Source organism: Lissotriton helveticus, assembly GCF_964261635.1.
Source record: "Lissotriton helveticus chromosome 1_1 unlocalized genomic scaffold, aLisHel1.1 SUPER_1_unloc_26, whole genome shotgun sequence".
NCBI classification, from domain to species: Eukaryota; Metazoa; Chordata; class Amphibia; order Caudata; family Salamandridae; genus Lissotriton; species Lissotriton helveticus.
The window spans coordinates 554,021-574,540 of NW_027611666.1; positions in this window are offsets into that span (position 1 = coordinate 554,021).

Sequence of the window (20,520 nt, forward strand, 5' to 3'; positions counted from 1 at the left end):
TGAGAATGGATAAGGAAAAAGTGGCAGAACTCCCTTCGGTGTCTGGAAAGGGGGGAGTCGACCACACACCCAACAATTAGTGGCATTGCTGGTCTGGTGTGAATAATGTAACATACGGATAAATGTGTTGTTGCGCATAGCGAGGCGGTAAGAATATTCGTGAGGAGGCAGATCACTAAACGTGTGCTCTACTGTAGCATTAGTAGACATATTTACATGAGGAACTGGAAAACACAGGAAAAGTGCGTAACTAGTGCAGGAAATCATTATGCTGAGAAATAATATGAAACTCAGAAAAACGATACATTGAAGTGAACTTCGACTGACTCTCTCACTATGGGGGTCTATTTCATACATGTCAGAAACAGTCTAACCGTTTCACCTAGGGGAGGACTTATACAATCAAACTGACTGACTTATTTTACTAGACCTGAGCTTCAACTTATACTCCTGTTGCGGAGTTTTCTCTAACAAGGGAGGGGTTGTAATAATGTCTTGTGCGGGACAGTCCTTTAAAACAATGTTCTGGCAGTCCTTTGAATCCTGGAAATCCTTGGAAATGTTTTTGGAGACTGATTTCAATCCTTTGAAAAGTTTTACATGAGAAAGGTGGACCCACCCCTTCCTGCCTTCCAACTTGACGGCAGTTCGGGTGGTCAAGAGGACCTGGCGTGGCTCCTTCCAACGTGGTTCCAGCGGACTTGATCTGTCAAAATTTCTGATCATCACAAGGGAGCCTGGAACGATCTCGTGCGGTGCCACCTCGGTATTGTCTGGAAATGCGGCGGCAACCTGTGAACGACATGAGTTGAGGGCAGACATCAAGGAAGCTAGGTAATCTGTCAGCATATTACATGAAACATCGGTAATACTTCGGGGTCTAGGAGTACCCCACATGTTAGGGGGGCGGCCGAATACGACCTCATACGGGGACAGACCTGATCTGGAATGTGCGACCATGCGCATATAAAACAAAGCGACTGGCAGAGCTATTAACCAGTCCACACCTTTGTCCTTACAGACTTTTGCAATGCGGATTTTCAGAGTCTGATTATGCCTTTCGACTAGTCCAGCTGCTTCTGGATGGCGTACACAATGAAACTTCCACTGGTACCCTAACAACAGGGAAACGTGTTTCATGAGTTCAGATGAGAATGGCTGACCGTTATCAGAATATACGACTCTAGGGAGTCCGTATCTAGGGAAAAATTCACGAACCAACTGCTTGGCAGTGGTCGCGGCTGTGTAATCTGGGACTGGATATGCTTCTGTCCACCTGGACAAAGCGCATACAACTACAAGGACATACTTGAAACCTCGACATCGCTCCATTTGAATATAATCCATCTGGAGGACCTCAAAAGGGTGGTCAGGGGGCTGGAAACCACCTTGTTCCACCGGGACACTTTTACCTGGATTAAACTGACAACATATCATACAGGTACGGACTTTCTGCTTGGCTGCAGCTCGTAAATGCTTGTTGAACCAAATGTTCTGGATACTGTCTAACATAGCTTTTTCTCCTAAATGGGCTGGACTATGTGCGGTATTGATAATGACTTGAACCATAGAATCGGGGAGAAACCATGTGGCTCTACCCTTCGTTAACCATCCTTGATCTGTCTGAACCCCTCCTTGTTCAGACCATTTCTTGATTTCATCGGGAGTAGCATGTAACTGTATATCTATGACATCTTGTGTAGGGTCCTTAACTGTCATGCATGTAATCGGATCTGGAGTATGTGTCAGATTAACTGGAATGTCTGGAGTCTGTGCTGTAAGCTTGGCTGTGCGGTCTGCTAGATCGTTACCTTGGGAAATAATATCAGTAACTTTCGTATGTGCTTTGCATTTCATGATAGCAATAGATGTCGGTAAATGTATGGCATCTAACAGGGCTTGAATAAGGAGACCATGCTGAATCTTGGTTCCATGAGAAGTCATGAAACCTCTCTCCTGCCAGAGCACTCCGAAGTCGTGTACAACTCCGAATGCGTAACGTGAATCTGTGTAAACATTAACTTTCAGGTTCTTGGCATGTATACAGGCTTGTGTCAGAGCGACTAGCTCTGCTGCTTGAGCGGACAGGGTGTCAATACGGTGTGTCTTGATAACTTCAGTGTCAGTAGTCACTGCATACGCGGCGACTAGTTCTCCTGTACTAGTTCTCATACATGAACCATCCACATAAAGTGTCAGGTCGGGATCTGGTAACGGAATGTCTGTCAGGTCTTGTCTTGGCTTTGTCGTAATGTTAACTACTTCCACACAGTCATGTGGGTCTGGATTTGAATTAACTGATGGTAACAGTGTAGCAGGATTCAGAACGTTGCAGCGTCTGATTTCTATGTGTGGCTGGAACAGTGTCAATTCATAACCTGTTAAACGTGCAATTGTCAAGTGCTGAGTTTGTGTTCGGTTTAAAAGAACTTCTACTGAATGTGGGACTTGTACTGTCAAGGAATGTCCTAAAACTATGGAATCACTTTGTCTGATAGCTAGTGCTGTGGCTGCAACTGACTTGAGGCACGCAGGCAACGCCTGGGCGACTGGATCTAATGTGCTCGAAAAATAAGCACAGGGCTTGTATTGTCCTGCTTGATCTTGTGTGAGAACAGATAATGCTGTACCTTCCCGTTCAGTAACGAAAAGTGAAAAAGGCTTACTGTAGTTCGGTGTAGCTAGAACTGGAGCTTGACATAGGGCTTTCTTTAACTCGTTAAAACTAAGTGTATGTTCAGATGTCCAAGGGAGGACAGTCGATACGGCTGCCTCCTGTGTCGTTAACTGTATCAGTGGCTTGGCTAGAAATGCATACTGGGGAATCCATTGTCTACAATAAGAAGTAAGGCCGATAAAGGCACGTACCTCCTTCTGGGTTCTGGGCTGGGGAAGACTCGCTATTAACTGGATACGGTCGGGTGTCAACTGCCTACCCCTCTTGGACAGCAAGTGTCCTAAGTATACCACTTGCTGGACACAGAATTGAAGCTTCGAAGGTGACACCTTGTGCCCCATCTCGGCTAGAAAATACAGAACTGTAAGTGATGCTCGCTCGCAAGCACGTTCAGAACGGGCTGTGATCAGTAGATCATCGACATACTGGAGCAGGGCAGTGTCAGGTGGCATGTGAATGTTGTCTAGTTGTCTCTTGAGTGCTTGACTGTAAATACTAGGGCTTTCCGTGAAACCTTGAGGAGCGCGTGTAAACATATAGCTCCTTCCATTTAAACAAAATCCGAAAAGAAACTGGCTGTCTGGATGAATTGGAACACTAAAAAATGCATTCTTGAGGTCTATGACAGTGAAAAACATGGCTTCCGAATCAATGGCTGTTAACAGGGAAGAGACGTCTGGAACAACTGGGTACTGAGGAATGATACATTTATTAAGCTCTCGTAAATCAATCACTAATCGATATACTGGGGGTGCATTCGGATCAGTACGTTTCATGACTGGAATGATCGGAGAATTGCATACATTGGAGTCAGTTTCTACAACTACTCCTTGAGCCATGAGCTCGTCAATAATTTTGGATAAGGCTGCTACAGCCTCGGGTGGCAATCTGTACTGCCTGATTCGTGGTAACACTACACCTGGCTTGAGAGTCACACGATGGGGTGTGATTTGCATGTAACCTACATCGGTTGGACCTTGCGCCCATAAATGCTGTGGAACATTAGACAATCTTGAATCAAAATCTCGTAATACATAGTGACCCTTAAAGTCACGGAGGAATAGACGTATTCCCTCTGGGGAACAGCAAATAACTGCACCTAACTCTTTCAGTGTCTTAATACCTAATAGATTTTCTGGACATGACTTAGTAAGTAACAGATCAGTAGTGCGGGACAATGGACCTACTTCTAGAGTAACTGGCTTAGATATCTCATTAACGATGGGTTTTCCTGAAAATCCAAGGGAAACATTTCTTGAGCCTGAGAGCGGAGCCCCTGGAACTTCGGCATGACTAATTGTGGTCCTACTTGCCCCTGTATCGATCAGAAACTTTCTATCTTTCCCTAATACTTGACTGTGAACATAGGGACCTTCTTGATCTACAGGTATCTCGATGAGAGGCAAGCCTACCTCCCTCTCTAGGCTGTTTCATGAATATGACTGGTACTCTGGATACTCAGACTGTGCATACTGGTACATCTGTGATGTGACATGCTGTGTTGCAGCAATAGGCTGCGGTGCTGTAACTGTCTGTTGTGTATTCTGTAGCTGAGGAATCTGTGAAACTTGTTCTTGTCTCGGCGGACGTGGTCTTTCTTTAGTCTTACCAGTAGCTATGTTGTGTTTCAGAACTGCACACTCGTTTATAAAATGACCTGGCTGTTTACAATAATTGCAGTTCCCTTTAACGGGAGCTGCAGGATGACTGGCTTGATTCGGACCCCTCTTCTGACTGTCTTGAGGAACAGATTGTGCAACTAGCACTTTCATTTTCGTGTCTTTCATACGTTTTCTCTCGTGTTCTTGCTCTTCTCTGATTCTATTCTGGTGGTACTGGAGCATCTGGAGCATCTGGGACGGAGTATTTGCTTGCCAGGTGCTTTCGACTTTCAAAACTCGATTTTTAATTTGCGGACTTGAATTCTCGACTAATTTAGTAACGAAAAGATGAGGGTATGACTCACTACTTGTCTTGAGACCACTGTTGATACTGAAACATTTTTCAAATCTAGAATAAAAATCACTAATATCCTCGTCTTGCTTCTGTTTACAGGCTGAGATTGCATCCCAGTCTTCTTTCCTAGTTGTCAATAATCTGGGTAAAACTTGAATCAATAATTCTGGTAAATCTTTACATTTATCTCCAAGACCGGTACCTGGTACTCGTGCCTTGTCTTCAGCTTCTAGAGCTGCCCAATCGATCTTTTTCTCTCCCACCTCCCATTCTTTTTCCTTTAACTTTTCATACACCCCTGCGGGTAACAGGACCTTTAACATTTTAATGATATCTGGGTAAGTGTATTCTCCCATACGGAGCATGTCTTTTAATTCTCTATGGAACCCTGCTGGATCTTTGTCATGACAGGGAATTAATTTCTTCATTTCAAGAAGTTCCATCTTTGATATTGGAGTGTATACAAACACTCGTTGCATTACGCCACCCGCCCCTTGGACTGGGTGGACTTCTCGTAACGGATTCTGTCTGTCTATGTAGAATGATTTACTTTCTGGGGGTGAGACATGAACAAAATGCGGGTTCAGAAACGTTCTATATTTGTGACGCTGTTCTAGAATGACACTAATTAAATCGGTACCTAGACCTCTCCATCTATACTGGAGTAACTCGTTCAGGATATCATGTAACGGACCTGGATCAGAATGTTGACCCTCGTACAGAGTAATGAGGTACTGGATCATATACATACCCACCAGTCGTTGCTCGGCTGGGGGCAGTTTCAGAAACATTTGTGCCACTATTTCGTCTGGAAAAGTGGTAGAATCAGTAATCCATCGGACTGCTGATCGGGCTAGTTCTTGTTCATGCATAGTACTTAGTTCGCTATAACCGATTCGTGATTTCAGAATGTGATCGGTAGCTTGAAATACTTGTTCTAGAGAACCTTGTTCTGGTGCTAGATGTTGAAAAATAGACTTGGGTTCTAGACGTAAATGGCGATCTGGAAATCTGGATTTTCCTACATACGCTATTCTGGCGGGATTCTCGTTCTCTTCCTCTTCAGGATCAGAGATACTTTCTTTCTCGCTTACTTGTGCTGCTTTACGCTGGTCGTGTAACCTTATTATTTCTTTACGAATTTTCTTGTACATACTCTCCATGGCACTGACGGTCTTGTGCTTACCCTCGGCTATATTATCACTCCACCTTGTCAGGATTCTCATTTCGGCGGGATCTTTAGACGGGTAATCTTGTTCTCTTATTAAACAATTGATCAGGAACTTTAATATCATGAGCTGAATCTCGGCTTTCCTTTGAGACATAATCTCGCCAATACTTTCTGGATCATCCCCTGTACGGATGAAACGATATATTCTGTCTAGATCTTCTTTCATATTCGGCAAGGTGACTAGATACTCGGTCACCCTCCTTACACGTACGGAATATAAAACCATAGTATATTCGCCTGGAACTGGATCATAGACACATTCGTTAAGGGCTTGCCTGATTTCTGTGACAGACTTATTACTTTTAGGAGTACGCTGTGATGCTTGAGCATGTAATTCGAGTGCTGATAAACGCTTGTGTGGCGGCGGGGTTTGAGGAGTAGCTCCTCCTGCGGCCCCTAAACTGGAGTCGTCTACTGAGGCTCTACGTCCTGGCAGAGTGGGAAATGGAACTGTAGGCTGGACCGGGGGTACCGTAACAGGTACTCCGGTGTCTGGAGGAGCGGGAAGTGCCTGATTTACAGGGACTGGCGGAGCGCGAACAGGATTTGCATATTCGGGGACTGTGTCGTCCAGATAGGACGAAATAAAAATATCAGCTGCGGTCGGTTTGTGACGTAGCTTGGTCGGGACTAATGGTGGCGGGAAATTACTAGATGCCTCTGGGGTCGCTTTTGGCACACCTTCGGCAAGAAGAGGATACATACCCTTAATGAGGGCATGCCTCTGTCTGTCTGACTGTTCGGCTTTGACTTGTTCACCTATCTCGATTAATTCTCTTTCTTGAGCTCGTTCTTGGGATTCTCTACTTAACTCTGACTTTCTGACTTCCTTTTCCGTTCTTCTATGAGCTTCCTTGCGCCATAACTCGATGGCATCTTTCTGTGACTGTCTGGCTTTCTTTTTCCATAATGCTTCTTCTACTCGCATGATACATTCGGCATCCCATGTACCCGATACGGGCCATCTATACTTTTCTTCTAACTGTTTGGTATACTCTACCCATAAATCTAGATACATTATGGCGCTTATGCCCTGTTTCTGATACATAAAATGACCTGGACTGTCCCTAGGCGGGACAGGAACTGCTTCCTCTAACAGACCCTTTCTAGTTTTTAACTGACGTAACTTGGAAAAGAGCGGCATTCTAAACTTGAATCGGAACACAATACAATACACGAAAAACAATAACAATTGGGAAAACAATTCAGGCATACCACGACATTGGAAATACATTAAACAATATCATAACATAACGGTTCGAACAGAATACTACCTGAAAATACTGAAAACAGAAACAGAACAGAATTCTCGAGAACGGAACAGACTAGAGTTACTGGATGCACTGCTGTAACAGTACGGAACATACCGGTCCCATAAAGGAACGCATCAAGACCCGTATCCACCTAGGTGAACACTTCGTTTGTGGGCTTGGGTACCACCAACCCACAGACCAGGAGTCAATTTAGATTGGTCCTGTCTAGATACTACCCCAGCAATGGTACTCACCGGGCAGCACGGAACGGAAGGCCTCGAACGGGACTGGACTACGACGGACTTCGGACTTCGGACTTCAGTTACGGGTGGGCCTCCGGGTACCTCGGACCTTGGACTCTCGGCTTGGGCTCTGGTCGGGACTCGCCGCGTTCCTCCACCGTCTCGTTTGGATGCTGGACCGCCTCCTCCGTCCCCTCCGTGGGCCTGAGGGATACTTGGAGCAGAAATATCTGCCAGTGCACGGTATGGTTCCGTCACGACTGCAGAGGGTCAGGGGGTCGGCGTGGCTTCACCGACGCGTGGGGAAAGGGCAAGTCCCTGTTCGGGCGCCATTATGTGGTAAATAAATAAATAATACCCTATTTTTGACTAGACTTATAGCATAACAGATAGCTCAATAAAATAAGAGTCAAGATTCGAGGTAGTAGGAGTTTCTGCAGGTTTATTACAGCATAAGGACAGGATCAGGACAACCTGCATGGGAATAGGACAATAAGGCCCGGCAGCTGCCGGGGCTGGGTCTGGGATGAGCGCGCTAACTTTCAATAACAAAACATTGATTTATATACATAGCGCAAACACATAGCATTACATTGCAGTAGGCGTAGCAGTGGGTGGAGCAGAAGGCGTGACGCGTAGCAGTCGCGAGAGATAACAGAAAAAAGAGGTGTAACTGGGAGTATACATAGACATGTGATGCAAACGTAACAGAATATGTCATGAAATGGGCGGAAACTTTGGAGGGGGCTACCTAAGGAGCCGGGACCTCTAACCTAATGGTGCGCGAAAACTGGCAATGACGTGTTACTAGGAGAAGCTGGGGGCTATGAACTCTGTGCTAGGAGCAGAGACTAGAGTCTGAAGGGTCGGAGCGACATGTACCTAAACCCTATCTGGTATCTGATGTTTAGGGAACATGTTGATATAAACTAGAAGTCATGAGGGGAAAAGCTAACTTGACTCTAAGACTGGACCATGCATTATTCTACATGTAGTGCGTGATGAAGAATATTAAATGACCATTAAATACAGTATTTCTCTAACATGGAGACGAGAAGGCTAGACAATGACGGAAACTATTGATGCAGTTCAGTAGCTTAGGAATGCAGAAAAGGAGGACTGAACTGATAACTGGAACTATAACATACTTTTGGCAGACTCAGAGGCAGAGCCAAGCTGCACCGGGCACTGCGAGGCAGGAAGTAAGTGAAGGGTCGAGGATACAGGTGGGGGCTGTATCGCTCCTCAGCGAGGCTTTCAGGAGACAGGAGCTGAATCTGTGGTCCGGGCCCTTTTGAGGCCTGGAAACGGGGACTTTATAATGGAATAACGTGCACACTGGGAAACGTGGCAACATTACTTTACATAGGCCTGATATTCGTAGTATTCACGAGGACTGGAAACTAACATACTAGAGGTGGACACAACTGTAATTGCGTCATTAATCGGACATGGGGAATAACATATGCATATTGGTCATTGTTGGACTTGGCCTTTTCCCCCCAAAATTTTTCGCTTTTGACCCCCTCATCTAGATTGTCTCCCCCATGGGATTAAACCTGTATAGGCCATGAGTGGTGTGAGACATCTTTTGAAAAATGTTATTACCTGACATAATGTAAGCACTTGTAAAATCCCCCATTTTAAAACTGCACCCCCATTTTAAAACTGCACCTGACTGAAATGTATTGCTTTTAAAATGGATGCCATGGCCATGGGTTTTGCCACTGGACTGACATAGGTCAGCGGTCTAGATAATATTACCCAGCTACCCCTAGCTTTTGGAGGGAAAGCCTGGCACCCAGGGTGCTCACCCCCTCCCCTAGAACCAGTTTAGGCTAGATGTGCCAACATTCTAGAAGGTCCTGGCACTGCCTGGGAGGAGGGTATAAATAGGGTGAAGTGACACCAGAGAGTCAGTCAGCGCTGGGACAAGGAAGGGAGGGGACCTGTTGTGAGGTGCTACCGCCACATGGGCCTGTGAGCTGGGCCCTGCATCCCTATAAACCCCCCCGCTGCTGTCCCCATGGGCCCCTGACAAGGGAGGGCCCTGCCCAGGACACTGACGCTGTGGGACCTTGAACTACGCCAGCGCTGAAGGAAAGAGGTGCCCACATGAGGAGGAATGCTGTGGGCTTGAACCCCCCCAGGAGGTGAGGAGTGTGCCCCTGGGGCTGGCTGTGGAATTATTCGCCCCCCCCTCCGTGAGGAGCGCCTGTCAGACGCTGTTTGGGGAGGTTGGTGCCCCCAGGAAGCTGTGGCCCCTGTGGAAGCGCTGGACTGGGAGGAGCTGCCCCCGAGGAACTGTGCCTCACTGACCTGCCTCAGTCAACCTGCCCCTGGACTGCTGAACAAGCAGTGCGCTGTGAATAGCGCCATAGCACTGAGAAGACTGTGAGGAGAAATAACGCTAATCTGCCCCAGAACTGCCGTGTGGGCACAGGGAGCAGTGCGCTGTGAATAGCGCTGTGGTGAGGAGTAGTGCGCGGTGGAAAACACTGTTTCCTGAGGAGACTGTGGCAAGGAGCTGGGCGCTGTGAATAGCGCTGCCTGAGGAGGCGCGCTTTTGTCGCTATATAAATAATTAATTACAAGGGAGCCTACCCCTTATCGCCGCTGGAAAATCACCGCCGCAGCCCGGCGCGACTGTGGAGGGGCCCCCACCGCTGTGGAAATCGTCGCGGCGGCCCCCGGTACCAGGAGAGGGCCGCCGAAGTGCAGGAAGGGCCGCGCTAGGCCCTGAGGCCGTCAGGTTCTCCCGTCACATGACAGGGGCCCGGCCGCGTCATCGGCCCGCCCCCGTCGCGCACTGATTGGCCTGCGCGGCCGTGACCTGTAAAGGCCGCGCAGGGATTGGCTGACGGCCAGGAAGGCCGGGAGAAGCGGAATCGAAGCCCCGGGTCCCCGTGAGGAAGGAGGGGGACCCGGGTGAAGCGCCGGAGCAAGAGCGACCGGAGCGGGAGGCCACCCCGCCGGTCTGTGCCCGGGTGAAGACGGAGAGCCGCCCAGCAGTCCGCCCCGCCTGTAGGACTCTGTGTGAGAGGGGGAGAGGAGGGGGCATCGAGGCACTCTGTCGGTGCCGGCCCCCCTCCACGGAAGAACGCCCCACCGAGCAGGGCACCACGAGAGTAGCAAGTTACCTGCAGGGCTCCGTGTGGTGAAGGAGCCCTGCCATCATGCACAGGAGCCGGCCAGAGGAAGTCTGAAATCCTGCGGGGCTTCCAGCCAGTGAGAAGAGTCCCGTGGCTGGGTGCAAGGGCAGAGGGGGGGCCTCGAGACACATTGTCGGTGCCTGCCCCTCCCCTTGTCTCGGGAGCCCTGGGAGAAGGCCAGCAGCGTGGATGGAGCCAGAAACCTGGTGTAGCCGGTGAGTGAGGCCTCAAGCACACCGTGGGGGAGGGTAGAGAGGGCAACGGGACACAGGGTCGGTGTCCGCCCCCCTCCCTGTCAACTTGTAAGGGCCTAAGTGCCTAGAGGCTGGGTGAAAGCCGCTAGTGACTGCTGGGGGACTAGTCAAACCCAGGACTCCCATTAGGCCTTTTTGAACTGCCTATAGAGACCCCTGCTTACCAGGAAGGCAAAAGGGGGAAATACAAGATGTCCTCGTGACCCCCAAGGAACTGTTGTACATTCATCGACCAAGGGTGATAGGCCTAAGGAGTAGCACGTGTCACCGGGTACCTTATTCCCTGTGCCCAATGAGATGGTTACTTCCCCCATAGTGAAATGTAGGTTAAGTGTCTATCCATAAATGATGAAATGTTCCACGCTGGTCTCTGTTATACTAAAGTACTTATTAGAAGGTAAATGAGGGCTAGTTCTTTATTGTGACGTGTGCATTGTTGACTTGCTCTCTTTACTCTATTCTAAGAGAATGTACTGCTGAAATGTTTTACCCCTGGTCCAAGGGAGGGTAATTCCAACTTAAGGTTGCAGCTACTGACAGGTGTTTCATGTGGGAAGTTGTTTACATCTAATGAGATCTTACATTGAAAGGAGTGTTATGTCCTCATGCAATGAACCGTTTATTCCTACGCACGGAAAATGTGATGCCGGCCTAGTTCAAATGTTATTGACGCCCATGCACTGCTTAATGTTTATGTTGCAGGTTGCGGAGGGGGCTGAGGAGTCATGTTCCTGTCTGGTGTTATATGATGTTTTTCCCTTACAGGGGTTGGGTTGGTGTTGTCACACATGAGGTGTACTTACGCTAATGTTGCAACTTACAATTTCAGCCAACCCCCCGAGGATGAAAGCCTGAGTTGGCCCCGCCGGATTGGCCCCAGCTCTAATGTTAATTTAACCAACCATTCTTATTTCAGCATGGACTTTGGACTAAACCCTTTTTGTCCCATGTAAATAATCCCCCACTGAAATACTTGGCTCTGGTGCCAGTTGGCGCCATGTTATGATGACACTGTTAATGCATTTTTGACTTGCAGGTTGGAAACCCTACTAAATGACGTATCTTTTTCCAACTCAAATTGGTGTCCTGCCTCTTTTGTGGTGTGCCTGGTGTGTTGACTGAGGGTACTGCGTGAGTGCTTCACATGTCCTCCAAGTTTGGCCTGCCCGCTCGATGCCATGCTACCCCCTTTGAGACTTGGGCAACCCCCAATTCCAACATTTGGTGGCAGAGCGGTGGGATAGGACTTGTGTTTGCGCAGTACCACAGCGGCCACGGGTTACACTGCAAATAGAGCTTTGGAGGTAATTCGAGCCTTGTTGTGGGGATTATTGTTGCTTCCTCCTGAAAGTGTTTGACAATTGTGTCCCCTTGTTCCACTGGGAGGGTGTGTCCCGGGTGTACCTCGCCACGATGGGGTTGATTTACCAGGAAGTGGAACTGATGGAGTACACCGAACAGGAGGTGATAGACTTCCTCCTGGAGAGAGGGATACCCCCAGTAGGGAACATTAGGAGGAATTTGTTTCTCTATGAGGCCCTCAAGAGGGGAGAGGCCTTAGAGGTTAATGGGGACTTGTCTGACTACCCCCCCGAAGTGTTGAAGGGTCAGTGGGTTAGAGACCAGAGTGAGGGCTCCCCATCCAGAACCCAGGGAGGTAGTTGCTCCGATGAGGAGGAGGAAGAGTCTAGCAGGGCAGAGACGCCAGTAGCTGTGGAGGACACCGGAGATAGGGAGTCTCGCACTGGGTCCAGTCCCGGGGGCACTGCCCCATCCCTTTCCCTGTCCCCAGAAGAGTGGGTAGATAGGAGGGAGGAAAGGGAGTATCAGCTGTCGCTGGCAAAGCTCAGGCATGCCGAGGGCTTAGCGCAGCTGAGGGTAGAAGAGCAGCGACTAGAGACTGAAAAAGTCCTAGCGCAGGAGAGGATGGCGGAGGCGGAGAGGGCCTTCGCCAGAGAGAGATCAGCTCAGGTGGGTAGGTTGTCCCCTGAGAGTGGTTTTAGGAGTCTGGATTCACCGAAGAGGGTGGGATCCAGTGGTGGCAGCGAGTGTAGGTCCAGTGCAAGGAGTCCCACTCCCGAAGCCCAAGAGACTGTGCCTGATTCCCCGGAAGAGGAGGACGGGTTAGTGTTTAGGGGCAGGGGTAAGCTGTTCCATCAGTCCTGGGGAGAGTTCGAGGAGGAGTGTTGGACTGTACTGGAGGATTGGGTGGTGAGGAGAGCAGTGGAGGATTGGGAAGGGCTGTGCCATGCCGTTATCCGGGAGCACATGCTAAGGAGTTGTGTCCCAAGACTGCGTCACCATCTGTTGCGGTGCGGGTTCTCAGACCCCAGGGAACTTGCACGGGAGGCAGACCTCTGGGTAAGTGCCAGAGCGTCTGGGAAGACATTGGGGAGTGATCCAGAAAGGAGAGGTGCAGGGATCTTCCGACCCAGCGTGGCGGGAGAGGTGAGAAGCCCAGCTAGGTCCCAGGATAGTGGGCGGGTTGTAGGGCCTCACATCCCATCTAAAGGAGGGAGTGAGACGGGGAGGTGTCCCGAGATGCCCCAACTGCAGTCACAGGGACTGGAGAGTTCTTTTAGGGAACCCCAGGTTGGGAGTCTAGGCTGTCCCGGTGTGCCTTCTCGTGGAAAGGATCCCCTCATGTCAGGAGGACCCGGAGCATCATTAATTGGAGCTCCAGTGGTTCGGGGGTTTGACCAGTCACAGGGTTTAGATCCTGGACTGGGGTTCCAGGTTAAGGGGTTGCCTGACCTGGAGGGTGGGGTACCTGTAATTCAGGTCCCTACCAATTTGACTCCTAGGGGTACTACTCCCATTGGGAGGGTGCGGAACTCTGGGAGGGGGTGCAGAGGGAGGAAGGTCTCTTCTCTGTCACCAGCTCAGCCACAGGGCGCAGATCCTGGGTTGGGTGGCCAGGGACAGGGTTTGCCTGCCCTGGTGGGAGGGACCTCTGTAACCAGGGTCCCCCCGGAAGTGACTCCCAGGGGTACTACTCCAGTTAGGAGGGTGCGGGACTCTGGGAGGGGGTGCAGGGAGAGGGAGGACTCGCCCCTGTCACCGGTTCAGCCTGTGGGTTTCGGCTCCAGGTTGGGGAGAGAGTTGTGTGAGGGTGTCCCCCAGCGTAGGAGATGGAGGAACCCTAGGAGGAGAAGTAGGGGTAGGAGAGCCTCGCCCCTAAGGGCTGGTCAGTCTGAGGGTGTAGACCCCAGGTGGGTGGACCAGTGGCAGTTTGGAGAGAAGAGAGTGGTCCAAGGGAATTACAAGCCTGAGGCTAGAGCCTCCCACTCTAGGAAGGAGAAACATCCCACTAGGGAACACCAGTGGGGTGGTTTTGTTGGTGAAGGGAGGGTTGCGAAAGAGAACCATCGGGTTCCAGAGTGGAGGAGAGACTGCAGGTGCTCCTGTAGTTGCAGGCCTTCGTCCACCTTTTTCCGCCCCAAGCAGGGAAGCCCATCAAGGCATTGATATGTCTACCCTGGCTTTTGGCTGGGGGGGAGTCGTGTTGGACTTGGCCTTTTCCCCCCAAAATTTTTCGCTTTTGACCCCCTCATCTAGATTGTCTCCCCCATGGGATTAAACCTGTATAGGCCATGAGTGGTGTGAGACATCTTTTGAAAAATGTTATTACCTGACATAATGTAAGCACTTGTAAAATCCCCCATTTTAAAACTGCACCCCCATTTTAAAACTGCACCTGACTGAAATGTATTGCTTTTAAAATGGATGCCATGGCCATGGGTTTTGCCACTGGACTGACATAGGTCAGCGGTCTAGATAATATTACCCAGCTACCCCTAGCTTTTGGAGGGAAAGCCTGGCACCCAGGGTGCTCACCCCCTCCCCTAGAACCAGTTTAGGCTAGATGTGCCAACATTCTAGAAGGTCCTGGCACTGCCTGGGAGGAGGGTATAAATAGGGTGAAGTGACACCAGAGAGTCAGTCAGCGCTGGGACAAGGAAGGGAGGGGACCTGTTGTGAGGTGCTACCGCCACATGGGCCTATGAGCTGGGCCCTGCATCCCTATAAACCCCCCCGCTGCTGTCCCCATGGGCCCCTGACAAGGGAGGGCCCTGCCCAGGACACTGACGCTGTGGGACCTTGAACTACGCCAGCGCTGAAGGAAAGAGGTGCCCACATGAGGAGGAATGCTGTGGGCTTGAACCCCCCCAGGAGGTGAGGAGTGTGCCCCTGGGGCTGGCTGTGGAATTATTCGCCCCCCCCTCCGTGAGGAGCGCCTGTCAGACGCTGTTTGGGGAGGTTGGTGCCCCCAGGAAGCTGTGGCCCCTGTGGAAGCGCTGGACTGGGAGGAGCTGCCCCCGAGGAACTGTGCCTCACTGACCTGCCTCAGTCAACCTGCCCCTGGACTGCTGAACAAGCAGTGCGCTGTGAATAGCGCCATAGCACTGAGAAGACTGTGAGGAGAAATAACGCTAATCTGCCCCAGAACTGCCGTGTGGGCACAGGGAGCAGTGCGCTGTGAATAGCGCTGTGGTGAGGAGTAGTGCGCGGTGGAAAACACTGTTTCCTGAGGAGACTGTGGCAAGGAGCTGGGCGCTGTGAATAGCGCTGCCTGAGGAGGCGCGCTTTTGTCGCTATATAAATAATTAATTACAAGGGAGCCTACCCCTTATCGCCGCTGGAAAATCACCGCCGCAGCCCGGCGCGACTGTGGAGGGGCCCCCACCGCTGTGGAAATCGTCGCGGCGGCCCCCGGTACCAGGAGAGGGCCGCCGAAGTGCAGGAAGGGCCGCGCTAGGCCCTGAGGCCGTCAGGTTCTCCCGTCACATGACAGGGGCCCGGCCGCGTCATCGGCCCGCCCCCGTCGCGCACTGATTGGCCTGCGCGGCCGTGACCTGTAAAGGCCGCGCAGGGATTGGCTGACGGCCAGGAAGGCCGGGAGAAGCGGAATCGAAGCCCCGGGTCCCCGTGAGGAAGGAGGGGGACCCGGGTGAAGCGCCGGAGCAAGAGCGACCGGAGCGGGAGGCCACCCCGCCGGTCTGTGCCCGGGTGAAGACGGAGAGCCGCCCAGCAGTCCGCCCCGCCTGTAGGACTCTGTGTGAGAGGGGGAGAGGAGGGGGCATCGAGGCACTCTGTCGGTGCCGGCCCCCCTCCACGGAAGAACGCCCCACCGAGCAGGGCACCACGAGAGTAGCAAGTTACCTGCAGGGCTCCGTGTGGTGAAGGAGCCCTGCCATCATGCACAGGAGCCGGCCAGAGGAAGTCTGAAATCCTGCGGGGCTTCCAGCCAGTGAGAAGAGTCCCGTGGCTGGGTGCAAGGGCAGAGGGGGGGCCTCGAGACACATTGTCGGTGCCTGCCCCCCCCCTTGTCTCGGGAGCCCTGGGAGAAGGCCAGCAGCGTGGATGGAGCCAGAAACCTGGTGTAGCCGGTGAGTGAGGCCTCAAGCACACCGTGGGGGAGGGTAGAGAGGGCAACGGGACACAGGGTCGGTGTCCGCCCCCCTCCCTGTCAACTTGTAAGGGCCTAAGTGCCTAGAGGCTGGGTGAAAGCCGCTAGTGACTGCTGGGGGACTAGTCAAACCCAGGACTCCCATTAGGCCTTTTTGAACTGCCTATAGAGACCCCTGCTTACCAGGAAGGCAAAAGGGGGAAATACAAGATGTCCTCGTGACCCCCAAGGAACTGTTGTACATTCATCGACCAAGGGTGATAGGCCTAAGGAGTAGCACGTGTCACCGGGTACCTTATTCCCTGTGCCCAATGAGATGGTTACTTCCCCCATAGTGAAATGTAGGTTAAGTGTCTATCCATAAATGATGAAATGTTCCACGCTGGTCTCTGTTATACTAAAGTACTTATTAGAAGGTAAATGAGGGCTAGTTCTTTATTGTGACGTGTGCATTGTTGACTTGCTCTCTTTACTCTATTCTAAGAGAATGTACTGCTGAAATGTTTTACCCCTGGTCCAAGGGAGGGTAATTCCAACTTAAGGTTGCAGCTACTGACAGGTGTTTCATGTGGGAAGTTGTTTACATCTAATGAGATCTTACATTGAAAGGAGTGTTATGTCCTCATGCAATGAACCGTTTATTCCTACGCACGGAAAATGTGATGCCGGCCTAGTTCAAATGTTATTGACGCCCATGCACTGCTTAATGTTTATGTTGCAGGTTGCGGAGGGGGCTGAGGAGTCATGTTCCTGTCTGGTGTTATATGATGTTTTTCCCTTACAGGGGTTGGGTTGGTGTTGTCACACATGAGGTGTACTTACGCTAATGTTGCAACTTACAATTTCAGCCAACCCCCCGAGGATGAAAGCCTGAGTTGGCCCCGCCGGATTGGCCCCAGCTCTAATGTTAATTTAACCAACCATTCTTATTTCAGCATGGACTTTGGACTAAACCCTTTTTGTCCCATGTAAATAATCCCCCACTGAAATACTTGGCTCTGGTGCCAGTTGGCGCCATGTTATGATGACACTGTTAATGCATTTTTGACTTGCAGGTTGGAAACCCTACTAAATGACGTATCTTTTTCCAACTCAAATTGGTGTCCTGCCTCTTTTGTGGTGTGCCTGGTGTGTTGACTGAGGGTACTGCGTGAGTGCTTCACATGTCCTCCAAGTTTGGCCTGCCCGCTCGATGCCATGCTACCCCCTTTGAGACTTGGGCAACCCCCAATTCCAACAGTCATGCACACATAACATATGATGGATGAAGCGTAGGGACACAGAACATGGCAAAATTTACTTTTCCACAATTGTCTGACAAGAGTGTTAACTGGAAACCCTCACGTTCAAATAACTCTTCTAGAAACTCAATCACTTCACCAGACTCAACAGAATTAACCACCTTTGATATCAGGCCAATGGGAAAACATATCAATACACACGATCAAATAGAGATCCTGAATCTTCAACTTCACAGGTCCCAAAATATCTATGAAAGTGTCCACCACGGACCAGTAGCCTGTTCCCTAATAACCGTGGGTTGGGTCCTGCACTTCAATATCCTGACATAACACGCACATTCACGCACCAACCTCTCTACATGTACATCCATGGCAGACCACCAATATTCTTACCTGAGACTTTGCTTTGTCTTGGCAATGCCTATGTGCGAGGTGTGAGCACTCTTTACTAGCTTATCATTTAGAGCAAGGGGTGCAACCAACTTACTACCACACACGAGGAGACCATCCTCCCCTGCCAGATCTTCCCTAACTTGCCAAAAGCCTTCGAGGACCTCCTCACAGTCCTTCTTCTCACACTAACCACCTTTGACCATGGTGAGGACTTTCTGCAAGTCTAAACCGATCATGTGATGTTCCCTCCACTCTCTCTCTGAAATCAACCCTTCGCTAATCACACACAAATTAATTCCTTCCTCCAATTATTCACCTGCAAACCTCTCAACATCATCTGTCATTTCATACTCCACACCACCAGTCTTGACAGACAGTGTGCCAGAAATGTAGAGCCACAACCCACTTCCGTATCCCATGGGAGACAGAGTCAATGCCTTTCTTGGAGAAGACCTCCCTAAGAGGTTTGTGATCAGTACGAATTCTGAACCTTTTCCCCCCACAAATCCTTTCTCAGCTTGCGCACTGCCCAGGAAAAACCTAGAGCTTCTTTCTCCACAACAGAACAGTTGCATTCAGCACCCCTCAAGGGCCTAGAGAGGAACATAATCGTTTTAACCTCCCCATCAACCTTTTGCAAAATAACTGCTCCTAACCCCTTTGAGCTGGCATCAGTGATGAGATAAGATTCCTTTGTGGGGTCAAAACTTCCTAGACAAGGTGCTTCATTCAGATGTTTCTTAATGCACTCAAACTCTTCCTCACAGCCCTTGGACCAAACAAGTGTGCCTCCCTTCTTGAGAAGAAACCTCAAACAAGAGGTTTTCCCTGCAAAGTTCGGAACGAACTTGTGATACAATTCAGCCATGCTGAGAAACTTTACAAACTCTTCTTTGTTCAAAGGGTTGTGCAAATTACAAATGGTGCTTAGGTTTGATGCCTGCAGCGGACACAAAATGCCCAAGGTACTCTAATTCTTTGACATCAAATTTGCACTGGTCAGCAATAAGGGTGAGGTCAGCATCACATAACTTTTTCAATACTGACCTCAGCCTCCCATTATGATCCTCAAGATCCACACCAAAGATGAGCACATCATCTGGGTACACCTTGAAACCCTGAAGGCTTCCAAGAATGCCCTCCATCGCCCTCTGAAAAACTGAGGCCGCAGAAATCAGTCGAAAGGCATTCTTAGAAACCTAAAGGTACCAAAGGGTGTTACCCAGGAGGTAAGGTCCTGGGAAGAGGAGTAAATGCTCTGAATGTTCTGAAGAGGAGTGAAGGCCGGCCTGGTGATAGGCGGAGGTCAAGTCCAAGAAAAAAATGCCTTGCCCACTCAAGAGAACACAGCATTTTAGTTATGTGGGTGAAAGCATAATGATCAACAATAACTGCTTTGTTGAGCTCCCTCAAGCTCACACAGAGCCTAGCCTCCCCATTGGCTTTGCGGGCCATAACAACAGGAGAGACCCACAACGTTGCTTCAACTTCTTGAATGATAAACTTGGCTAAGAGATTGCCTAATTCAACTTTCATGCTCTCCCTTAATTACAGAGGTGCATTTCTGACCTTAGCTGTTTTTGGAACAGCGTTAGATTTGACCTTTATCCCATGTACATAGTTTTTGAAACAAACACAGTTCACCAGCAAAGACCTCAAGGAATTCCTTGATCCAGTCTCAATTAGCATTACTAACAACCCTAACTGGTGGTAATTCTTTTAGGCAGACAGATCTCATTGGGATAAAGGCAGATATGTAGATCACGTTGATGGAAGCAACTTATGAGCGAGTCCCTCTTCATCGAGACATAGATTTTACCAGGGATGACTCTCCCTTTGAAGTCAATCGTGCCCCAGAAATAACCCAGCAACTCAATAGTCACCATACCTTAACCTTTTGGTCTAATGTCTGGCTTCAACAGGGTGAGTTTGCCCAGCAGATTACACTCATAAAATGTTTTGGGGACTAGCGGTGTCTTGGCCCCAAAGTCGAAGAGCATGCTCACTGGAGCATCAGTGATCAAAACTAGCTCCTGAGGGCCATCTCTAGCATTCCCTGTGACAGGGAGAACATTGATTCCTTCTAAATCTTCTTCATAAAGATAAACTTCCCTGACTTTTTTATGCATGTGGCCCGTTCTGCAGCTCTTTGAGACGTGACCTTTTCTCTCACAAGTTTTGCACATGGCCTTCCAACCTGGGCAGTCTTTAACCTGTTGACTGTGGCGCGAATTTCACGGCTGTGCGGGCATATTAATGAGTGGGTGCTGTTCGGACAGCCCCTAGTCGTCCTCCGCACATGCCCACTGTGACGTTAGGGGGCCGTCCGACGCACGCAACGGGTTAAAGCTGGCCATATGGCCAGAGTTGCCACACCTGAAGCACTTCCTCTGAAAATTCTTTGTGTTAAAGGGCTTTGAAGTGGTGCTCAATGTGGGTTTAACAAATCTATCCACCACCACCTTGACATTAATGTTCTCCTTTTTATCACCTGTACTGTCTTTGCGTATAATATCAACACACACTTTTGAATGCCCATGACTTTTGGCTATGGTCAGCACTTCTTGAAGAGATGGTGTGTCTTTTTACCACAGGGCATGTCTTGTTTTGTCGAGGGTGCATCCTAACATGAACTAATCTCTTAAGCGATCCTCTAAAGCGGCACCAAAATTGCACGTGGAAGCCAATTTGTGCAAGGTAGTTATGTACTG